The sequence below is a fragment of the Canis lupus genome, chromosome 22 (genome assembly GCF_048164855.1).
Source record: "Canis lupus baileyi chromosome 22, mCanLup2.hap1, whole genome shotgun sequence".
Taxonomy (NCBI): domain Eukaryota; kingdom Metazoa; phylum Chordata; class Mammalia; order Carnivora; family Canidae; genus Canis; species Canis lupus.
The window spans coordinates 13266239-13279113 of NC_132859.1; the positions used below are offsets into that span (position 1 = coordinate 13266239).

Genomic DNA, 12875 nt, shown 5'->3' on the forward strand with positions numbered 1-12875 from the left:
ATTATTTTTTGGAACCTCTGTTCCAGTGGTTTGTAAAATAGATTACACGGTCTTTTCCTCAGATTCCCAAAGATACCGTATATCACCTTCCCTCTCTTTACATAAGTTCTACAAGTATGAAAAGTGTTAACTATAATGATGACAATTGCTTGCATTTATTGAGTTTTTACTGTGTGCCAACCATTACCATGTACTTTATATTGCATTAAGCTCATTCATTAGCCTAATTCCCCATTAAATTTTTTCTCATCATAAGAATATATATTTATATCTATAATAAAAATTTCCTCACTTTATCAAAACAATTTTTAATTTTTTCCTTAGAATGCTAAAGAGGTTAGCAAAATATTTTCATAAATATTCTTATTTATGGCATAGACTCCTGCTGAGTATTTTAACTTATGGTAGAAGCTTAGAGTTCTTAAGAAAAAGTGTCCACAAAGACAAAGAGTGAACCCTAATGTGAACTATGGACTTTAATAACCAATGATGTATCAATATTAGCTTATAATAGGGGATACTGAGGGTGGGAGTGAGAGATTATATGGGTACATATTTAGAGGTTGAATACTTTCCATGTAATCTTTGTGTGAATCTGAACTTACCCAAAAATAATAAAGAAAGAAAGAAAGAAAGAAAGAAAGAAAGAAAGAAAGAAAGAAAGTCTGTTAATTAAAAAAAGAATGTCGACATTATAAATCTTTAACGTAACCTCTTTATCTGACAGCAAATAGGATATACCAGATATTTTCTATGTCCCCCATGGTCCAATACTGGATGAAAACTGGAGACTTTTAGTTCTCATTAAACCTAGGACTCTGGGATCCCTGGGTGGCGCAGCGGTTTGGCGCCTGCCTTTGGCCCAGGGCGCGATCCTGGAGACCCGGGATCGAATCCCACATCGGGCTCCCGGTGCATGGAGCCTGCTTCTCCCTCTGCCTATGTCTCTGCCTCTCTCTCTCTCTCTCTCTCTCTGTGTGACTATCATAAATAAATAAAGAAAAAAATAAAAAAAAATAAAAAAATAAATAAACCTAGGACTCTAATTCTTGTAGGCTCATGAACTCCCAAAGTGCACCTGGTCTGTTTTGGTGGTAGTACCTTTGTTGACCAGTTTGGCAATGCCCTTAGTATACGCTTCGTCTCTATCAGTGTATCAGGGATCTGAAGAGTAGCACTGAAGCTGGGCTCTTATGGCTAATGGAAAATTTTTCCTCTGGTTAGCCTTACCTATACAGTGGTCTCCTTCCCAATGCCTTAGAATAGATGCTGTGAGACCAAAGATTTCTTAATTGCCCAAGTTAAACTTTACTACTTCTATTTTACGGAATGGATATTAGCCCTCTTGAGGGTCTTGCCTCTCCTCTCTAAGTGTCCAAACTACCCTATTGATAAAGTCATGAGTGGATAAGAGATTTCACGAAATGTTCATATGTTCATATGTCAATGTATTATATTAATTGACTGTGGTTCATTAATCACATTTTTTCTTTTTTTTAAAGATTTTATTTATTTATTCATGAGAGAGACACAGAGAGAGGCAGAGATATAGGCAGAAGGAGACGCAGGCTCCCTGTGGGGAGCCTGATGCAGGACTCGATCCCAGGACCCCAGGATCATGACCTGAGCCAAAAGCAGACACTCAACCACTGAACCATCCAGGTGTCCCTCAATAATCACATTTCTGAAGATCATTTTCTCCATCGCTATGATAATAATGGCTTCCAACATATACAGCTAAGTTGCTGACATGATTGTCAGGGTGTTGCTTTTAATTTGGAGGCAAAAAAAGGTATTTATTCTAGGTTACAAATTTAAGGCCTCTACAGAAATCAATAACCTGATTATTTGATAAGTTATTCACTGTGCTTCACAGAGCTAAATGCAATTACAACCTTATCCCAGCAGAGAGAAATTAAGAATGTAGGAAAAGGTAAACATTATCCTCTAAGAGTGGAAAATAAATGGAGACTCATTTGGAAAGTGGTTATTGTGAATGTCATTTGCTTTAAGAAAGAATTTCAAAATGAACTGTTTATATAGAGAGGATACTCTAATGTTAGAAATATAGGCAAAATGTACTATTGTCATAGTTTTTATCCTCTTCATATAGTGTTTTCATTTGCATTTCATAAGCATACAGTATAGGTAAGGACAGAAATTATCCTACTTTATGGATAAGACAACTGAGTGTTAGAGGAATTACTTTCTCCAATACTGTTCATTGATATTTATTAAAACTGAGGATGGTATTTATTTTTTCTAATTCTTAGATCTCTGGAAATGCTTTTTATAATGTATCAATGACCTGTGTCCTCCTTGAAATTCATTCTCTTGTTAATCACTCAATATACAAGTAAAGTTTGAGACTTATGGTAGATGGGGTAATAACCATATAATATATATATGGTATATATATACATAACAAACCTATGCATACATATATACACCACTTTCAATTTTTAATGAACTGTTTTTTTATATCTATTATTTCACTTGTGCATCAAGTCACTTGGGCTTTGAGATTTCCCAAAAAGCCTCCCCGAGCTAGATCTAGAAATGAATATAAATACAGTGAAATTGTTTGGGACACAGGAAGTATAACTTCATGTCACTGTAAAAGTCCCACAGTGGTAATAGTGCCATGTTCACAGAAGTTTGGAGAACTGTATTTAGGTAACCTCTAGAGTAAATTACATGCACAGAGCTTGCGAGTCAACTAGCATTAACTCACTCAATTACAGCCCAAATTATACTTTTTGGGAGTTGTGTCTCTAATCTTTTCTTAGACTCAACTGATCCATTACTTCAACTGATGTGCAGTTTAGCTTGGCTACTTGTAATGAATAACTTTTTGTAAGGAAATTGGTTTTCCTGTTGGAAAAAAAAAAGTACAAAAATCTCCCCAAAGATTTTTCTCTTTTTCCTTCTAAATTTAACTAATTTTCCATATATCCGATTAGGAAAATACAGCTATTTTTAAAGATATTTTCTTACATAGATTTTCAACCCTCCTTTTTCTCTTCCTCCCTGCCTCCCAAATGGATAAGTTTACCAGGGACATACTTAGGCATTGTTATATAGTTCCAAAAGCCTTTTCTTATTCAGTTGCTCCCCTATTGAAGAATTTCAGCATTTAGTAATAGTTACAAGATTTTTGTTTTAAAGTTTCACAAGATGAAAGGGACTTTACTTACACCTTGAGTTATTCATAGCTATTTAGAAATTTTGAAGCACCTTTTGGATAGTGTCAGTACTCTTTGGACAATGCAGTTAGGAGAACACATCAAGTTTTTTACCACTTTAAGAGGAAAAGCCATCAACATAATGCTATTGGAAGTGCTGTCTGCAGATCTGAGCTGGTCTGTGGCTAGACGATACTAGAATGAGAGGAATAAGTCACAAAAACTGAGAATATGCATTTTAGGAATGTCCTCAGTGATTTACCAGAATCATTTTATATCTGCTTAATCTAATAATGAAATATCTGGGCTTGTATTTGTATAATATAAAAATACCATTTATCCAGCATTTCATTTTTATTGTATTTTACACAAGTATTAGTGGCAATAGTTTTGAATAACAGTAACCAATTGGTTAATTATTGCTACTTCGCCACAGAGAGTTTAAGAAGCACTGCTCAGGGAGGTCAGTTCAAAGAGTTTTTCATGGTAGGGGCATTTCATATAGAAAAAGAAAATGGCTAGAAAATCATTTTTAGGTTATGATTTGAAAAATAGTTTGGTTAAAGTTCCCTAGATCACTAGTTTTTCAGAATAAATCTTAATTTCATTAAAGCTCATCAGAAAATTACTCAAGCATTTTTAAGGGATGGCATTTTTTTTTTTCTAGAAGGATATTCTTGATAAAAAAATGATTCTCACTCAAGTAACTTTACTTCAGGTTTTCTTTTATTGGTGTCAGAGAGAAGAGGGAAGCAGTTCATTCAGTTGGAATACCTGGAATCTGAGTAAACTGCATTCCTTCCTTCCTTAAGTTTTCCATATTGAGTAAGTTTTTTTTTTTTTCAGGCAGTTGAGCTTCAAGTAACTCTGGTTGTCCAGTTTTCAATGAAATAGCTGTTTTTCAGGAAGGGCCCAGTAGAACTGAGCTTCAAGCATGAACTCTGTAATGGGTACACCAGTATCAGCCTGGTATGTCTGAGGAAAGAATGAAGCTAGGAAGAGGTGACAAAAATGCTCTTTAGTCACACCGTTTGTACTTCCAAAGAACTAAATTAATTTCTTTTACCAGGTAGATATTCAGTTCCTTATGTTATGAGTTGTTTCTCCAAAAGATAATTTTTACATCAAGGGCAGATTTTAATGCTCCTTATAAGTGAGTTTACCAAATTCTTATGATGCGAGGTGTTCAAAGTTTGCCATCTTTCTAAAATAACAAACATATGTAGGGATAGATATTCCTCAGTTGAAGCATTCCTACCATGGTGTGAAATTCATTCACGTTGAAAGGGAAATAAAATATCGCTTTCAATGATTACTTGTGATTGAAAAGAATTCTGATGTAGAAAAATAGCCCCCACTTTAGATTCTCTCAGATTTTTTTAACATCTAATAATATTTATGAGGCTTTTGTTTTATTAATTTGAATTAATAAATAAAATAAAATAAAAATAATTTTGAATTGTAGACTTTTTGCTCTATTTACATAGTTTATAGAAATCTACGAGTCTATAGAAGTTAAAATCATGGGAAATAGTTTTTATATTATAAATAAATAATATGTACATATTATATATAATTTAAATGACATATTACCTGTTCTCTCCTTTTAAAAAGAGCAGGGGGTGGGGAGGGTAGGAAATATAACAAATTACATTTCTTAGAAATAAAGGAATTGACTGTATAATGCTTTAGAGTTTATTTTCACCACCTGCTTTGCTGTTAAGATTTCATGATTTTTCACTAGTCTACAACTGCACTATGAGTCCATTAAATCACAATGAAAAATGTCTCATACTAGGGAGAAATGCCCCTAACAAAATTTGGTATGACTAGAGACAGGGAAAATTCCTCCGACACAAAGATTGGAAAGGACTTTAATAATGATCTTTATACCTATTTCCTTCAAAGGATAGGAATAAAATATAGTTTGCAATTATATGTATTAAAATCACTTCAAACTGCCAATATTTTAAATAAACACATATTTTGAGAAAGCAGAAAGGAACGGTAGATTAGTTTTAAAATGTGCTGATTTTGGGATGCCTGGGTGACACAGCAGTTTGGCGCCTGCCTTTGGCCCAGGGCGCGATCCTGGAGACCCGGGATCGAATCCCACGTTTGGGCTCCTGGTGCATGGAGCCTGCTTCTCCCTCTGCCTGTGTCTCTGCCTCTCTCTCTCTCTGTGTGTGACTATCATAAATAAATAAAAATTAAAAATAAAATAAAATAAAATGTGCTGTTTTTGATTTAAAAAACCTACATTAAAGTTTTGAAGGTGATAGATTTTCTTTAGAGCATGTAAGGACATGCACATTTCTTCAGTGTCCCAAGGATTTGCATATAAACTAGATTTAGAGTACAAAACAATTGGAAAAGCTACACCCATGCTTTTTAACCACTAACATCCACACAAAGTTGAAGTCAGATTTTAGCAGTGTTTAAAAGCACCACGGTGTGTTATCATAACTTTACATTTCAAGAGCATTTCAAAGTTATAATATCTTGCCTATTGGAAAGAAAATTTGGAAGTTTAAAAAAGGTCTGTTTCAATAAGCAGATGTGAATAGCCTTTTTGGTAAAATTATTTGCAGGTTTCAGACTCAGGCAAATCCTAAACATGTGAAGAATGGATTGTGGATTATATTAAAATGGATGTTAAACAGAAGGGGGCAACTCTCACCACCTAGGAAGCTGAAACTCTATTCCAAAATCAACAGAATGAAATAATTATCCACAGTAAAACGCTGCGCCAGCTGTAACACAGCAGCCATTGGCTTTTATATTGTGCCCTCTGGTGGGAAAATTTATAAATCACAATTTTACCAGTTTTGAACTGACCGAACTCAAGTGGGCTTGTGGTTTCTTATTCCTGGGCTTTATGTATAGTCAAACTTTAGCCTGAGGGAAAATACTTGATGATTTTTGAGCAGAGTTGCTTTAGGTATCAACTAATCTAAACACCCAACTTTATCTGGAGGTGATAAATGATTTAGTCAGACTTGAAAGTAGTGAACTATTTATTATTCAGTTCTCCTGTGTCCCAAGGAAAGTATTAATTATTGAATACCTCTTAAGTGCCAGATACTGTATAAGCATCGTTTCACTTGACCTCGTTAACTCTGAATTTAGTCCAATGCTTTTCCTCTTCATTTCCCTGTTACCTTCAGGTCTTCCCAGGGCTAAAATTACATCTCCCGTCTATTCATACTTGCATATACAGGCTTTAAATGTTATTTGATTCCTATCCCCCTTCAGGCAGGGGCCTCTGAGGGTCAAGACTGGTAGGGGTGGGTCCCAAGAGGTGCTGCTATCTCTCAGGCTAATGAGATCAGAGGCCTGAGACCTGGGGTCCTTCACATAAGTTAGTAGTGGGACTGAGAAATTTAACTCCAGACTACCTTTTCTAGGCCAGGTGGGGACAAAGGTCCATGGTGAAGGGTTGCAGTGGGGTTTGTGAAGACAGGAAAGCTGAGGAGAAAAGAATGGAGAAGGTGAGTGAGAGGAGGCTAAGTGGGTCCGAGAAGGGGGTGGGAACACACTGGGGCATTTTCATTCAGCCTTCAGGTGGGCTTATCCACATGGACTAGGTCAATTTGAAAGACTCAGAATGGGCAAATGTGAGTAGAATTTTTTACAATTAGAAAATGTTGCTACAATATGTAGTTCAACTTTTGGATTTTTAAAAATTGTATTTTTTTTCTTCTTTATAATATGATACACGATTCACATAAAAAATTAATAGCTAACACTTTTAGGCTACCTTTTATGTATTTTGTTCTAAGCACTTCATATATCTTAACATATGCAATCTTCACACATACCCAATGAAGCAGGTAGTGTTGTCCTCAACCTGCCGATGAGGAGATTGCAAATCAGAGGAAATAAGTATCACGGCAGGTGTCACATGCACAGTAAGTATAAAAAACTGAGGTTTGAACCCAAGCCATCTGGCTTCAGTCTGTGCTCCTAACCAATACTCTATGCCTACCTGAAATTATGAAAGCATAATAAAAAACCAAACACCTATAAACCCTTAAGTTAGTTCAACTTAAGAAATAAAAGACATCACTGGTACCAGTGAAGGCCCCCAAACAACATGCTTTTCCCAGAAAGGCTAAATGACTGGGCCACAGTTGGTTATTATATCTCACTGAGCTTAAAATCCAACTCTTAGGGGCAACTGGGTAACCCAATCAGTTAAACCTCCAACCTTTGGTTTTGGCTCAGGTCATGGTCTCAGGTGAGATTGAGCCCCACATCAGGTGCCACACTCAGTGCGGAGTCTGCTTGAGATTCTCTCCCTCCCCCATCCCCACCATTTGCATGCACTCACTCTCTCTCTCAGATAAATAAATAAAATTTTTAAAATATTCAGCTGTTAAGCTATATGGATGTTATATAGTGGCAAAGATAGAATTTATCAGTTGATTATTTATTGATACCAACAAAACAAAATTTTTGCCTTATATGTCTTTTTGCCTTACTTGGAAGGATTACACCTTATATATCCCTAAAGTGATTTTAAACAAACCTGAGTGTTTTATTGCATTTGCATTTGGAAAACTTTTGGGCTCCAATAGTTACTCATTAACTAATGAACTAATTCACCCACCAAACATGTAAAACACCTACCGAGTGGCAATCACCATGCTAGGGATAGGGTGATTATCAGTGGCACCCTGGTGTAGCTTATACTGGCTCATGAGAACCAACAATTAATATTTCAGGATTTTTGTGAGTCCATTGTCAAATGCATTATTAAATATTAAATTAATATAGAAATATAGAAATACTTAAATTATATTTTTTAAAAAGTTAGTAAAGGCCTCTTGGAGACCACGGTGATGCCACGAATGTTTCTAATATAACTTGGTGAACTGGCAGTTTTTCACAAACTGATCTTTGGAGCAACTAACCAGCTTGCTTATTAGATCTTCACAATAGTGGTCACTACTCTTATTTTGAGGTGAAAAGGTCTTTTGAAGTATTTAACTAGTAGAGTTTAAAGTGCTGTGGTTTCTTGCAGGATCTGCTTTTCACTTCAGATAACAACAAAGCAGAGAACATGCTCAGAAACAACCACAGAGCCTCTGGGCTTACAGAATAAACCACACATGACTTAACCTGGAATTTAAGGCCCTTTTAACTACAACCTTTCTTCTCAAATATCTATACTGAATTCTACTGACTGTTTTGTAATCCACAAGCTTTAATGTGCCAGAAATAAAATTTTCTTTACTTTTTTTCTATAACTAAAATTAGTTTCTGTTTTGAGGCTCTAATATTCTGGGTGACTGAAACTAAATGTGTCTCCCTGGGATTGTGTCCAATACTAGAAGATTTTGAAGCAGGGGGTATCAGGGGCAGGAGCCTCCTGGATTTTATTTGGATATGCTGATGTTCACAAAGACAACCCAGTCTGGACTTCAGGCATTGGTCCACATGTTTCACTTCTCATACCCTTACTTGTCCTGGCAGCAAAATCTCACCAGGGCTGCCAGGAGTGTAAGTCATGTGTGTACCATTCTAGGGCCTATGGGAAACATTATGTTGTCCCCCACTGCCCAACACACACACACACACACACACACACACACACACACACATTCCCAGGGTCCTCTGAGGCTGCCTTGGATCCATCTGTCCAGGTCTAAAGCCCAGCTGTGGCTCAGCAGGACCATCTGGCCATCCTTGAGCATTTCTTCTTCCATTTCTGCTGCCCAGCCTGGTGGGTAGTCTGGAAAGGAAGCTGTTTTGTCCTATCAATTCAGAAATGGGATGTAGTTACTCCTCTGCCCCCTGGTAAGTGAAAAGAGGAAATGAAGTCCTTGACTGGCTACCTTCAAGTGATGCAAGAAGAGAAAAAAGTCTGAGTCATTTCTTTCACAGCAAAATATATGACAAGGAAAGGCAACAAGAGTAGAAATCATAATGTCTTATTAACTGTATCCACCCCAAAGTCAATAAAATTCCTGCCTATAATTAATTCATTTCCTGGAAATTCAATTACAAGTTAGGCTTAAATGGGACAGTTCCATATAAAAAATAACTTCTGATTCAGTATCTTTAGTTGTCCTTGAACTTGAGATCTCAGCCTTTCTCCCCATAGCATCTATTCTTGTAAGCTCAGGGTGTCTGTCTCCGTGTATGTTTGTGTGACTATCAAGAATATTATTAATATGGAAAGACAAGCTTCACTCATTCTAGTCTCTCCATCATTGCCCTTGTTTTGTATACACCGTGCACTAGATGCAATTGAATAAGAATCCTACTCAAAATGTCAAAAAACCAAAATAAATATCACAAAGGACAGCATCTTCATATGGTTGGCATTCAGTGAATATTGGTTCTATTTAGAGAACATTCCTTTCTCTATTCCCTACCGTTGCTCTTATCAGCCACTGATAAGCCACAATTCAGACCTGTTATGAGATCCCCTTGCTTCTTTGCATTGTTGTACTGTTATGGACTGAATGTTTGTATGCCCTCCCACCCCTCAGTTAAGGATGTTGAAGCCTTATAAACCTTGATAATGATGGCATTTGGAGGTGAGACCTTGGGAAATAATTAAATTTAGATGAGGTGATGAAGGTGAGGTCCCTATGATGAGATTAATGTCTTTTTTTTTTTTTTTTGATTAATGTCTTTCTAAGAAGAGGAAGAGAGATCAGAGCTCTCTATGTCATGAGGATATAGGTATCCCCAGGCCAGAAAGCAAGCTCTTAACCAGGAACCGAATCTGCTGACACCTTGATCTTAGACTTCCCAGTCTCCAGAATTGTGAGAAATAAACATCTGTTATGTAAGCCCTGCAGGCTGTTGTATCTTGTCATGGCAGCCTGGAATATAATGTAATGTGTACTTGAAATCAAGAATCCAAGTACAACACTATAGGGGAGGCATTTTTTTCTTCTACACACCTTTTGATCTGATCTTTGTCATATTGATAGATGCAGAATAATAGCTTGTAGTTTTCATTTCCATTTCTTTTATTATAAGGCTGAGCATCTTGAAATTTATGTAAGAACCATTTATATTTTCTTTAAGTGAATGACCCTTATCTTTTGCCTATTTTATTTTGTCTTTTTCTTATTGAATTGTAGAACTCTTTAGACTTCAATGAGAAAAGTCCATTGTGATGTGAGTTGCAAATATTTTTCACCCAGTTTGTCATTTGTTTATGATGAAGGCTCTTCCCTGCCAGGAATATCTTTTAAAAAAATAAATAAAATTGGTGTTAGTTATCAATATTGTATTTTATTAAGATTTAGGTCATTCTTACAAAGACATTTTCCAGTCTTAAATTTTATTAAAACTTTTTTCCTTGCTTGCTTTAGGTGCTTTCATGTCTGTTGGTTTGTGTTTGGATTTTTGTTTTGTCTATCTCCGATTTCTCGTAGGTACAAAAGTTGTGATATAAGGTTCTAACTTTACCCTCTTTCCAACCTCACACACAAGAGAGTTATCCATTTATTCCTATAACATTTGGTGAACAGTGCATCTTTTCCTCATCTATTTAAGATGTGATTTTTCTCATATGCCATACTCAAAAATTTATTTGGGCCTGTTCCTGAACAATGTAATTTATTAATTGTCTCTTTTTCAGTACCCTGCCTCACTATCTTAATTGTTATGGCACTGGAATAGGTTTTAATATATGATAGATCTAGTGTCTCTTCCCTTTTTTCCTAGAATTTTTCTGACTGTTCTTGCTTGTTTATTTTCAATATTAACCTATGAATCGCTTGTTTAATCTCATAGCCAAATCATCCAGAACTAGATGCTTTTACTAGGATAACATTAAATTTTATAGAATAACTTGTGAAGAAATTATATATCTATGAGGTTGAGTTCTCCTCTTCGAGACACATGACATGTTGCAAGTAATTTATTATGAGTGATAAAGCATCAATGAGAAAAAAACAATTTATATTCTTTACATAGTTAAAATGAATTCCACACTACCACAAGCACTTATACTTACTTGCATTCAGATACACCTTCCCTTGACTCAAAGAAAAAAAGGACCATAGTTGCAGCTAGCTCCCTATGAATTCCACACACCTTTTGGCATATCTTATCTCTGCACTCAAATGAGTGAATTCTGCATGTAAACACCATCCATCTCTATGTCATATTATGAGGGGAAAGGTTTTGAATTGCAGCCAGAGCATATGCTCTTATTTATCTAACACAGATTGCCGTGCTTTATTGACCTTTTCCTGGAGTACCCCTCACATCACTATTGGCCTAACTTGCTGCTATAGTTTTTATTTTTTATATGCTCGTATGTACTTTTTATTCATTAGCTAACATGGAATTACAAGTTAGTACAGCTTCCTGGAGATTTGGGGGCTACTCTTGGAAAATAGCAAAAGAAATCATTTATTGTATAGTGTGGAAAAGAAACAGTTCTCACATTTTCTAATGTTTTCTCCTGGTTTTGCTTTTGTTTCGGAAGAATACCTTAGGGACTGAAGAATAAAACATTAAATAGACTGGGCTGGTATCAGCAACTGAATTCAACATGGGCTTGTTTTCAATCATGTTAACATGGGTAAGGATTGTATAAATCCATGGAGGGGAATAAAGAGACATTTAGGTCTCTGAATATAGAAAAACCATGATGCTATACAGAGTCCAAAGCAAGTTGCGGCTGTGAGAGTTAAAGATACCAGTCCTATGTTTTTAAGATTATAAAATATAATTTTGCTCTCATTTACTTTGGCAACTACTGTTTCTTTTTTTTAAGATTTTATTTATTTATCCATGAGAGAGAGAGGCAGAGACCTAGGCAGAGAGAGAAGCAGGCTCCCTGTGGGGAGCCTGATGCAGGACTAGATCCCAGTTCCCTGGGGTCACTACCTGAGCCAAAGGCAGATGCTCAACCACTGAGCCACCCAGGTGCCCCTGGCGACTGCTGTTTCATCTTCAGTTGCTAGTAGTGACAGTATTTAGTGTATCCACCTATGTGTCAGTTGCTAAGTATTTTACATATATTTTCTCCTTTAATATGATAACTCTATCATGTTGTTTCTTCCCATTCTACAGATGAGGAAATCAAAGTTTAGAAAAGTTAAATAATTTGGCCAAAGTCACACAAACAGTAAATGGGGGCAAATGAGTGGATACGTGAACTCTTAACTAGTAAACCTTGCTTAACCTTTTATACCAAAATAAAAGATCTTATTTTTTTAAGCACTTCATATTTAATCTGAAACCTTTTTCTCAAAGTAATAACATATAAACATTCATATTAACTGTTGCACAGAGGTAAGAATCTAATTGTGTTTTAAATAAAATAGCATTAGTATTCTGGAATTGGAAACTTGGCTAAGAAATCCCATTTCTCTTCATTAGCTTCCATATTTTGCTGAATGAAAACATAATCATACCATTCATTCAACAATTACTTTTAAAGTATCCATCATATGCATAGCCTTGATTATCTCAGTAGCTACACTATATAGAATCTGTATTTCTTTTTATATGCATGAGTAGAAGCTCTTTTTACCTAAAGCCTTTTCGTATCTCAAACCAGTTTCCCCTATGGTTTAGATGAGGTACACACACCATCCAGTTCCAATACCTTTTATGTAATGTTCTAGAACTAGAATCACACGCTCAGGGGGATATGGTACATCTGATTCCGAGAGAACAATCTTTAATTTTCTTAAAAAAAAAAGGGGG

The 12875-nt window shown here is 35.9% G+C and overlaps 1 protein-coding gene and 1 long non-coding RNA gene across 12 annotated transcripts in view; one reads left to right on the top strand and one right to left on the bottom strand.

Annotated features, from left to right (window-relative positions):
• Positions 1 to 12875, top strand: part of SLC9A9 (solute carrier family 9 member A9) — a 655912-nt gene that overhangs the window by 177919 nt on the left and 465118 nt on the right. The window lies entirely within an intron of this gene.
• Positions 3907 to 12772, bottom strand: LOC140613901 (uncharacterized). The gene is made up of 3 exons (XR_012014822.1): positions 12700 to 12772; positions 6584 to 6653; positions 3907 to 4177 (listed from the first exon to the last, which is right to left on the bottom strand). It is a non-coding gene; the product is annotated as an uncharacterized lncRNA (long non-coding RNA).